Source organism: Panthera leo, chromosome D3, assembly GCF_018350215.1.
Source record: "Panthera leo isolate Ple1 chromosome D3, P.leo_Ple1_pat1.1, whole genome shotgun sequence".
Lineage (NCBI taxonomy): Eukaryota > Metazoa > Chordata > Mammalia > Carnivora > Felidae > Panthera > Panthera leo.
The window spans coordinates 29,141,749-29,152,252 of NC_056690.1; the positions used below are offsets into that span (position 1 = coordinate 29,141,749).

The 10,504-nt window shown below is 50.6% G+C and overlaps 1 pseudogene; it reads left to right on the plus strand.

The window, feature by feature from the left end:
* Positions 1 to 2,020: 2,020 nt before the first annotated feature.
* Positions 2,021 to 10,504, plus strand: LOC122203304 (annotated as a pseudogene).

Genomic DNA, 10,504 nt, shown 5'->3' on the forward strand with positions numbered 1-10,504 from the left:
TCATATTGTTGGATCCAATTTTGTAAAACCCATGTATAAGTATATACACAGGGGAAAAAGAAACTAAGAACACCTTGACATATTAATAGTGTTTAGCTATAAGTTGTGGGTTTGGGGATGATTTTTATTTTCCTTATGTTATTCTTCAATTCCTACACTTTCTACTCTGAATATGTGTCACTTTTAAAACCAGAAAAAATAAATAGTACTTTAAAATGTGATACAGGCTACAATTCAGTTACGTATGTGGAATGATTGGAGCCGTGAGGGTGGAGGAGGCTGCTATAGACTGAATTGGGTCCCCCTGCCAAATTCCTACGTTGAAGCCCTAACCCCCAATGTGACTATATTTGGAAATAGGAGGCAATTAAGGTTAAATGAGGTCATAAAGGTGGGACCCTGATCTGATAGGATTAGTGTCCTTATAAGAAGAGACACCGAGAGCTTGCCCCCTCCTCCCACCCCTATAGGCAGACACAGCAAGAAGGGAGCCTTTTGCAATCAGGAAGAGAGCCCTCGCTAGAAACCAACCCTTCCAGAACTTGACCTTGCATTACTCTTCTAGCCTTTAGAACCGCCAGAAAATAAACTTCTGTTACTTATGCTACCCGGTCCATGGTGTTCTGTTATGGCAGGTGACCTAAGATAGAAGGATTCACTCTCTTGGAGGGAAGAAGCAGGGAGGGTTTCTCCTGGTTTCCCTGGCTCTCCGTTGACCTCCTTCCATCTCCCTCCTCCCTGCTGCCAAAGCTAGCTTTCTAAGGGCCGACCGAATCATACTATCCAAATGTTCCCAAGGCCTACAGAAAACTTCCAGCTCCTCTCCCTGTTGTGTTCCACTGCAGGGGCAGAGTTCCCCGCTCATCTGTAATAAGTTAAGGGTCTGCTCCAACATGCTCTAGGGAATCACCAGAAAGGATGTTGCATTCTGGTGATAAGTTTGGGGTTATGCCAGAATTCCTTTTACCCTGCTTTTCTCAGAAATAAATACACAGTGGATCCCAAAGAAAGTTAAGTCAGTCTTTACAGAATGGAAGAATCAGGTGATTGTACCAAAGTTCCCCAAAATGGACACTGCACTCCAACCCAGCCTTGGCGGGGGAGCCTGGGGTATACCCTCCAACTCCCTTGTCCCCAGAAACTCAGAAATCCCCAGATTAAAGAAGTAATCAAATCCTGCCTGGTTCCCGGGCGCTGGATGGCAAAGGCCTTTCTGCACCGGAAAAAGGGTGGACAAGAAAGCTGGGTGCAGATTTTGGGTATGAAGCTGGCATCCATCTTGTTAGTTGTTAGTCTATCTCAAGTCTCTTGACATAGAACACACCTCCGCGGACCAGATGAAGACACTTGAAGTAACAAAGTAACATCTGTGAACATGACTTCATAAGCCTCCAATCAACAGCGTCCACCTTCTCAGGAGACCCCCCCCGCCCCCCCCGCCCCCAAATTTCCCCGTAAAACCCCTCGTTTATAAGCCATCAGGGAGTTCGGGACGTTGAACACCGGTTTTACGTTCTCCTGGGTGGTGCCACACCAACCAATAGCCTATCTTCAAGGCAAAAACTTGGTGCAAGTCTTTTATTGGCTTGCGAAGCACGGGAGAGCAGCTCTCCTTTGCATTAGTTACAGGTAGATGGTGGGCAGGCCTTGAGAGGGTGTCTCGTTTGCAAAGACCGGAATCACAAGCAGACAGGTGAGTGGGCCTGGGCCTCCAAGCAAGAAGGCGGCACAAGCTTGGCGTGAAGCCACGCGCACATTGAGGCCTTACGTGCACGAAAATGTGCTATGTCCCACGCAGAGAAATCCGTGACCACTCCCACCTAACATCCCAGGATGCATCAGAATGCTCTGCTTTGGCCAGGCCACAGCCTTCCCGCCAAAGCCATATCCAATCAGAAAGCACCATACTCCGCAAGTCAAGTAACGTCCAATCAGAAGCGGGATTCCAGGCCTAGGTCCGCCCCGAGGCACTGAGGACCAATGGGCACCTGGGCAGCGGCGGGCCAATCCCGGGCCGTGTGCACAGCGCAGCAGCGGCAGTTGGGCGCGTGGCGTCTGTGGCAGCGGTTGAGGTCTGGTAACGGCGTTGGGCAGCAGCTGAACTCACCATGGTGAGGTCCCCCCCTGGCCACTCTCGGGTCATAGAGGCCCAGGCAGGAGGGAGGATGAAGCCCGCCACATGAGGCCCCTGGGTGGGGCAAGACTGCGACAAATCCTAGGGCCGGGGCTGTGTGTGTGTGTGTGTGTGTGTGTGTGTGTGTGTGTGTGGCGGGGGGGGCGGGGGGGAGATCGGGGAAAGAGGGGTCTGGGGGGGGCACGGGAGGCCCAGGGCTGCCCGGACGAACAGATGATAGTCCTCTCGCTTGTTCTCTGGGTGTGCGAACCCTGAGGGCAGCGGCAACCTGCGTCGTGGTAATGTCCCGGATGAAGGGGGGTCGGCAGGTGCAGATGTCTCCTCGAAAATTGTAACTTTATGAGCCAGGTTGGAAGCTGGGTGACCTTGACTTGTTGGGTGGCCTTGACTCAGTCTCTGAGGACAGCCGTTATGTTGGGTTCCTGAGGCCTGGAAGGTGGTTCTCAAACGTTGGGGTCCCAGGACATCCCTACAGTATGTATGTATGTATGTATGTTAACGTATGTTTATTTTTGAGAGAGAGAGAGACATACACACAGCACAAGTGGGGGAGGGGCAGAGAGAGAGGGAGACACAGAATCCGAAGCAGGCTCCAGGTTCTAAGCTGTCAGCACAGAGCCCAACGTGGCATTCGAACTCATGTGATATGAGATCATGACCTGAGCTGAAGTCCAACACTTAACTGACTGAGCCACCCAGGTGCCCCTACAGTATTTCTTTTTTTATAGAGTTTATTTGAGAGAGAGAGAGAAAGAGTGCAAGTGGCGGAGGGGCGAGGGAGAGGGAGAGAGAGAATCCCAAGCAGGCTCTGCACTGCCAGCCCAGTGAGCTCAAACTCACAAACCATGAGATCATGACCTGATGGGGAAGCAAGAGTCACGCTTAACCATCTTAGCCACCCAGGCACTCCATGGACATCTCTACAGTGTAACAAAGTAGGACTCCAAAAAGCCTTTGTTTATGTGGGTTATCTCCGTAGTCGTTTGCCATGTTAGAAATTTTAAAAATATTTATTTACTTTAAGACAACATGCTGACATAAACACCAGATATCCAAGTTGCAATAGCCATAGTTTGTCGGCTCTTGCAAGGAAAATAACATTCTGTGAAAAAAGCTAGTTCAGTTGGCAACTGAAAGCACACAAGTGCTATTTCTTAAAACAGCTGTATTTCAGCAGGTGCACAAGAGCTTTATGGATACTTTCCGTTTTGTCACAGTACTTGAGGGTGGATGTTTTATAAAATAATCATTTTTTGCTTCATCATGAATATTCTGAAATGAAATTGACTTTTTTTTTTTTTTGGTCTTTTTACCGTGAGTGCATAAGGGTGAAGAATCTAACGAACACTGGTATAGTTTGGTGCCACTACCTTGATTTGTACTAGGGCATTAACAGTTTTACCCCCCCCCCTTTTTTTTTAAGTTTATTGTTTTGAGAGAGCGTGAGAGAATCCCAGGCAGGCTCTGCACTGTCAGTGCGGAGCCCAGTGCGGGGCTTAAACTCATAAATGGTAAGATCATGACCTGAGCTGAAGTTGGATGCTTAATTGACTGAGGCACCCAAGCACCCCAGTTTTACCCACTGTTTGATTATGCACCATCAGTGAACACGGTGAAATGTGAACACGGTGAAAAGGGCTGGTTATCTCAGTAGTCCTACTGTGAAATCGCTTTAATTTCCAATTACCCTGAAGAGGTCTGTGGATCTCTAGTGGCCTGAGAAGGCCGGTGATTACTTTGAGGACTGTTAGCGGGTAGGGGATCAGTAGAAACAATTGACAGGAGGAAGAGAGCAGAAAGGTCTGCGCATTTGCTGTCTGGAAGCTGAAGCTTCTGGGTACGTAGGGAACAAAGCAATCTGCCAAGAATATGAAGAGAGCAGTTGGACCGGAGCTTGAAAAGAAAGAGGATGAAGATAAGGCTGAGTAAAGTAAGGTAAAATTTTAATGATCCAGGTGAGGTTGGTGATGAATTTTGAATGGCTTTCTGTTGAAAGCTAGGAATGATTTTTCTGACTGCTTTTCATTAGTTTCATTGGATAATCAGATGGAAGTGGCCTTGCAGATCATGTAGCACACCAGCCCCCATTTTGTAAAAGAAAAAACTGAGGGATTTTCTCAGGGTACAGAGCTTACTGTGATCATACTAGGGCTGAGTCCGTAGAAAACTAAAGCAGGCATCCTGTGAAGCATAGGCTGCCTGGATATAAGTAAGGCAAAATGAATAATACTGATCTGTAAATGGTGTGATTGTGTGGATTCCAAAAGACTTCCCAGAGTGTTGATGAATTTCTTCTCTGAAGGAGTGCATTCCTTGTCATTGGAGAAGTTCTTTCTGCAAGTGAATAATAGTTCCTTCTGGGAGGGATTCTTAGGGTATTGTGGCGTTACGTGAATCTCTATGCCCCTAATTGGAGAGTTGGTGTTTGTGTAATAAAAAACGGGACTTCAGGGGCGCCTGGGTGGCGCAGTCGGTTAAGCGTCCGACTTCAGCCAGGTCACGATCTCGCGGTCCGTGAGTTCGAGCCCCGCGTCAGGCTCTGGGCTGATGGCTCGGAGCCTGGAGCCTGTTTCCGAATCTGTGTCTCCCTCTCTCTCTGCCCCTCCCCCGTTCATGCTCTGTCTCTCTCTGTCCCAAAAAAAAAAAAAAAAAAAAAAGTTAAAAAAAAAAAAAAAAACAAAAACGGGACTTCAGGGGCACCTGGCTCAGGCGGTTAAGCGTCCGACTTCAGCTCGGGTCATGATCTCACGGTCTGTGGTTCGAGCCCCGTGTCGGACTCTGTGCTGACAGCTCAGAGCCTGGAGCCTCCTTCGGATTCTGTCTCCTCCTCTCTCTGTCCCTCCCCTGCTTGTGCTGTCTCTCCATAATAAACAGACCTTAAAAATAAGAAAAAAAAATTACCTGCCAAACTTAAAAACAGGACTTCAAGTTCTTGGTATTGTATATTAGGATTTAGGGTAGGTGGGACACCTTGAATTTTATTTGATCTCCTCTATGTATTTGTGAGGATACGGTGTCTAAAATAGAACAAATGATTAATGACTGTACAGTTATGTTTATGGCGGGAAAGATATGATACAGTCAAAAAATAGGTACTTTGAGTCTAAGGAAACCACCAAAGGACAGTGTAGTGTCCTACCATTTGTGATGCCTGGTTGCCATTAACTCCTAGCCTTGAGGTGAAGGGAGTGGTTACTAGAAGTTGAGAAGGTGGCTTTATAAAGAACACTGACTGCTGAAAGTTTGTGGCCTTGATAAACACACTCAGGGAGCCCATGGCAGTCCGGCAGGGTGGGAGCCAGGAAGTGAGCACCCTGACCACACTGTCCTCTAACCTCGCAGTCTCTTGCTGATGCCTGCCTTGGCTAATGCAACCAGAAGCCAGGTGCAAGGAAGCCCCTTTCATGCAGTCCAGATGGGTCAGCCTCCCTGAGCACAGCCCTGGGTGGAGAAAATAGAGGGTAGCTGTAGATGGGTAGATGGATGACACACATATGGTGACCACTGGCACCTGGGCCATGGTGACCTGTGTCCAAGTCCACTCTTCCTTCCCTGATCTATTAGTTGTTACATTCTCTTTGGACAGGACACCATCAGAAACTAGTAGCTATATTCTTTAGAGAATAACTGTGGCTGTATGTGACTGTACGGTGTGGCGTTTACCATTGACATTACGTGTATGGTAGCAAACGCTTTTGTGTAGGGGCTAAGTCCGGCACTTAGTAGCTCGGGTGGTTTAGAGCACCTCAGTTTTCATAGGGACTTGAAAAGGGTCACATAAGCCTTCTGGGAAAGGTCTGGGAAAGCCATAGACAATGTGAAGTACATATAGATGTGTGTGTTAATATGGTTTCCATGCCGTATAGTGTTGGTTCCCTTGAAGACAAGGGGATCTCAACGTTTGTGTTCTGGTTCCCAGCGCGAGTGCATCTCTATCCACGTGGGGCAGGCAGGTGTCCAGATCGGCAATGCCTGCTGGGAACTGTACTGCCTTGAACATGGAATTCAGCCCGATGGTCAGATGCCAAGTGACAAAACCATCGGTGGTGGGGATGACTCGTTCAACACGTTCTTCAGCGAGACTGGGGCTGGCAAGCATGTGCCCAGAGCGGTGTTTGTGGACCTGGAGCCCACCGTGGTCGGTAGGTGCTCGGGCACTTGGGCGGCTTTCCCGGGAGAGTGGGAGAGCCTCCCTGAAGCCCCCTCCATGCCCCCTGTGCTCCTTTGAATCCTTTCTGCAGAAAGGACGGGGTGTACAAGTACACGCCTGTGGCTACATCGGGTGAGAAACTGAGGCTCCTAAGTTAGGAGAACCTAACGTACAGGAAAAACATAGGCTGGTAATAGATTCACTCGTGGCCGCCTCAGCCCCAGGCAGGTGGTTGTGTAGACTCCACCTGCGGGGTGCCCAGGCACTGGTCCCTCCTTAACGCTGCGCACACCAAGATGCTGCTGCGTGAGAATCTTGACCTGCATCTGACAGAAAGGTAAGTAGAGAACATTCGTTGGCTTCCTCCAGATTAGAAGGCTGAAGTGGTTGCCAGGGAGAGCTGCAAGGAGAGAGCACCTTTCAGTGGCCACCCAGGGGAAGACAGGATGTCACCCTAAAGCCTGTGAGAGGCAGGCCACAGAGGGTGCCCTGATGGGACTGGCCGGCCAAAGTCATGCTGACCTGGTGACTGTCTAGCATGTAAGCGATTTTTTAGTTACACTCTTTGAGGTAGCTGTGGGTAGGAGGACATATGTATGCACGTGCAGAGTCACCGGTGTGCGGGTGTGAGTGGTTTCCCTCCTTTGAGGACCAGTCAGATTGGACTTTGTACCTCCACTTGACTTTACCTGCTGAGCCATAGATTGCTGTTGTGGTCTGCGTGTTACGCAGAGACGTTTTCTACGAGACCCTGATGCTGCCGACCGCGAGGAACGGCACGTGCTTGGTAGATCCCGACGGTCCCCAAACCCACCCCTCCTGGTGAGTTAACAACGGGCTTGAAGCCCTGCGGCCCACGTGTCCTCTTTGTAGATGAGGTGCGCACAGGGACCTACAGGCAGCTCTTCCACCCAGAGCAGCTGATCACCGGGTAGGAGGACGCAGCCAACAATTACGCCAGAGGCCATTATACCATCGGCAGGGAGATCGTCGACCTGGTCCTGGACCGGATCCGAAAACTGGTAAGGGGGTGCCGAGAAGGCTTCCTGTGGACGTTGCCCCGGACGGGAGGGTATGCAGGGATTGCGACCAGGAGGTCGCTCTGGCAAAACCCCAGGCCAGAATCTTGAGTCCACGTTTCCCTTCACGTGTGGCTTCAGTGCGTCCGTACATCTCTAACGTCTGCCTTGCTTTGCTCCTGAGCGTCCTGCACGTGCACTGTGGACGATTTGAATGTGTGATCATCCCGCAGAGGCAAAGAAGTGAGCGTGGCTTGTTGGAGGTCGGCGGTGTGGCTTCCGCGGGCACTGACTCGCGGTCTCTGGTTTCTCTCAGGTGGATCTGTGCACGGGGCTGCAGGGCTTCCTCATCTTCCACAGTTTCGGGGGCGGCACCGGCTCTGGGTTTGCGTCCCTGCTCATGGAGCGGCTGTCGGTGGACTACGGCAAGAAGTCCAAGCTGGAGTTTGCCATCTACCCGGCCCCCCAGGTGTCCACGGCCGTGGTGGAGCCCTACAACTCCATCCTGACCACCCACACGACCCTGGAGCATTCTGACTGTGCCTTCATGGTGGACAACGAAGCCATCTACGACATATGCCGGCGCAACCTGGATATCGAGCGGCCCACGTACACCAACCTTAATCGCCTGATCGGGCAGATCGTGTCCTCCATCACGGCCTCCCTGCGATTCGATGGGGCCCTGAACGTGGACTTGACGGAATTCCAGACCAACCTGGTCCCCTACCCCCGCATCCACTTCCCCCTGGCCACCTACGCCCCGGTCATCTCAGCGGAGAAGGCGTACCACGAGCAGCTGTCTGTGGCCGAGATCACCAATGCCTGTTTTGAGCCGGCTAACCAGATGGTCAAGTGTGACCCTCGGCACGGCAAGTATATGGCCTGCTGCATGTTGTACAGGGGGGACGTGGTCCCGAAAGATGTCAACGCAGCCATCGCCACCATCAAGACCAAGCGCACCATCCAGTTTGTGGATTGGTGCCCGACTGGATTTAAGGTAGGACTGGGTGATGTTGAGTGGTGTTCCCGGTCAGCAGGCAGCCGACCAAGCACAGCATGCCCTTTGTAGGGGATGCCCTGTTCCATGGCAGCCAGCCCCTTGGTCACAAATTAGTGAGCCAGAGTGATAATTTATTCAGTGGTGCCATTTGAACTCCCTTCCTGAGTTATCACATTGTGTATCTGTGTGAGAATTTTCTTTTTTAACAGAACAGAAAGTTTGGGGAAGGATTTTTGTTGCCGCTTCTGGGTGAAAGAATTAGTGTGGGAAAAATAGTTTGGACTTAGAAATGTAGCAATTTTCAAGGGCATTTTGACAATTTATGTGGATATATGAAATCGGGGTATCACTATAAACATCAGTGTTCCTAAATCCCACGTCATTCTTCAGGCATAAGGAAATTAAAACCAAACCTAAATGTCCCATGCAGCATTTGATTTAACGAAAAATGGTCATGGATGTTTTCGGAAGAAATGGCAACATACTCATTTCTCTGTTAGTAAGATTGGCAAGTTTGGACAGAGGCTGCCTCCAACACAGTTTGTGCCAGTCTTCCATCTGATACAGAATAGGAAACTTGCTGTAGCTCTTCAGCTTTGTCCAGTACTTGGACGCTAAACTGTCGATGCTTTCCATCTGGGAAAATGTGCTTCCCTCTGCCTTGCTTTCCATGCCGCCTAGCTGGCTCAGACCTTACTGCTTCTGGTGGGCTTGCTGCAGCGGGTCCTTCACTAGCCCTTCCTATTCTGGGTTCAGGGATCGGCACAGTTGGCAGACCAGCCATGTAGAGTTTTATGTGGACACACCCACACCTGTTCATTGGTGTCTCGTTGTGGCTGCTTTTGTGCTCCAAAGAGAGAATTAAGCAATTGTGACAGAGACCATGTGGCCCACCCAGCCTAGAATATGTGCTGTCTTGCTCTTTTTTTTGTTAACGTTTATTTTTATTGTTGAGACAGAGAGAGACAGAGCATGAACGGGGGGAGGGTCAGAGCGAGAGGGAGACACAGAATCTGAAACAGGCTCCAGGTTCCGAGCTGTCAGCACAGAGCCCGACGCGGGGCTCGAACTCAGGCCGTGAGATCACGACCTGAGCTGAAGTTGCACACCTTAACCAACTGAGCCACCCAGGCGTCCCTGTCTTGCTCTTTATAGACAAAGTTTGCCGACCCCAGCTCTAACTGACCCTGTGTATCCCTGCCCAAACCTCTGGTCGTGTTGTCTCCTGGTTTGGAAACTTAGAATGCCTCCCCTTTTGGACCCAGCCCTCGAATATCACCCCCTTTCTCCTACTTAGCACACACATAGGCCACCTCCTGTTGCAGTAGTAGCAACAGTCCTAGGACCTGAGGGTGTGCCTGTCGCCCTGTTATGCACAGGCTGGCTCATTTGGTAGGAGACCGCGGGGGTACGATCTCCCCTGGTGATAACAACCATAGTACTCTGAATCGAGTGGAAAAGGTTTCAGCTCCAGAAATGAATCCCCATCTTGTAGAAGCCTATGGGGAAAATAACATGAGGAATACAAAGCAGTGTCCCCTTTTAGAAGAAACAGCCCTGTTGCCTGAGCACCTGTCACATGTCTCAGTTGCTGGGACACAGCCCTTCAAGCAACTTGGGACTGAGCCGGGAGCCAGGGCTCCTTTCCCCAGTTTTGCTGGTCTGGAAACCAGCACCCTGCTCACCTGACACCTTGCCGGGCACAAAGAAGGCACCTGCATGTCTTTTGTTTCCATGAAAGCAGCTACCACTTCTGGGTTTGACACAAGTTTCACAGACTGTTTTCTTCCCCTTCTCTGGCAGGTGGGCATCAACTACCAACCCCCGACTGTCGTTCCCGGAGGGGACCTGGCCAGGGTGCAGCGGGCCGTGTGCATGCTGAGCAACACTACCGCCATTGCCGAGGCCTGGGCCCGCCTAGACCATAAGTTTGACCTCATGTATGCAAAGCGAGCCTTTGTGCACTGGTACGTGGGGGAAGGCATGGAGGAAGGGGAGTTCTCCGAGGCGCGGGAGGACCTGGCAGCTCTGGAGAAAGATTATGAAGAGGTGGGTGTGGATTCCGTGGAAGCAGAGGCTGAAGAAGGGGAAGAATACTGAATGGGGACATGGCTGGCAGGCATTCCTCTCTCCCTCTCTCTCTTGCCACCCTGCAGCACAGGTGGTTTTCAGTTGTTTCCAATTAAAGTTTCTGTATGAAA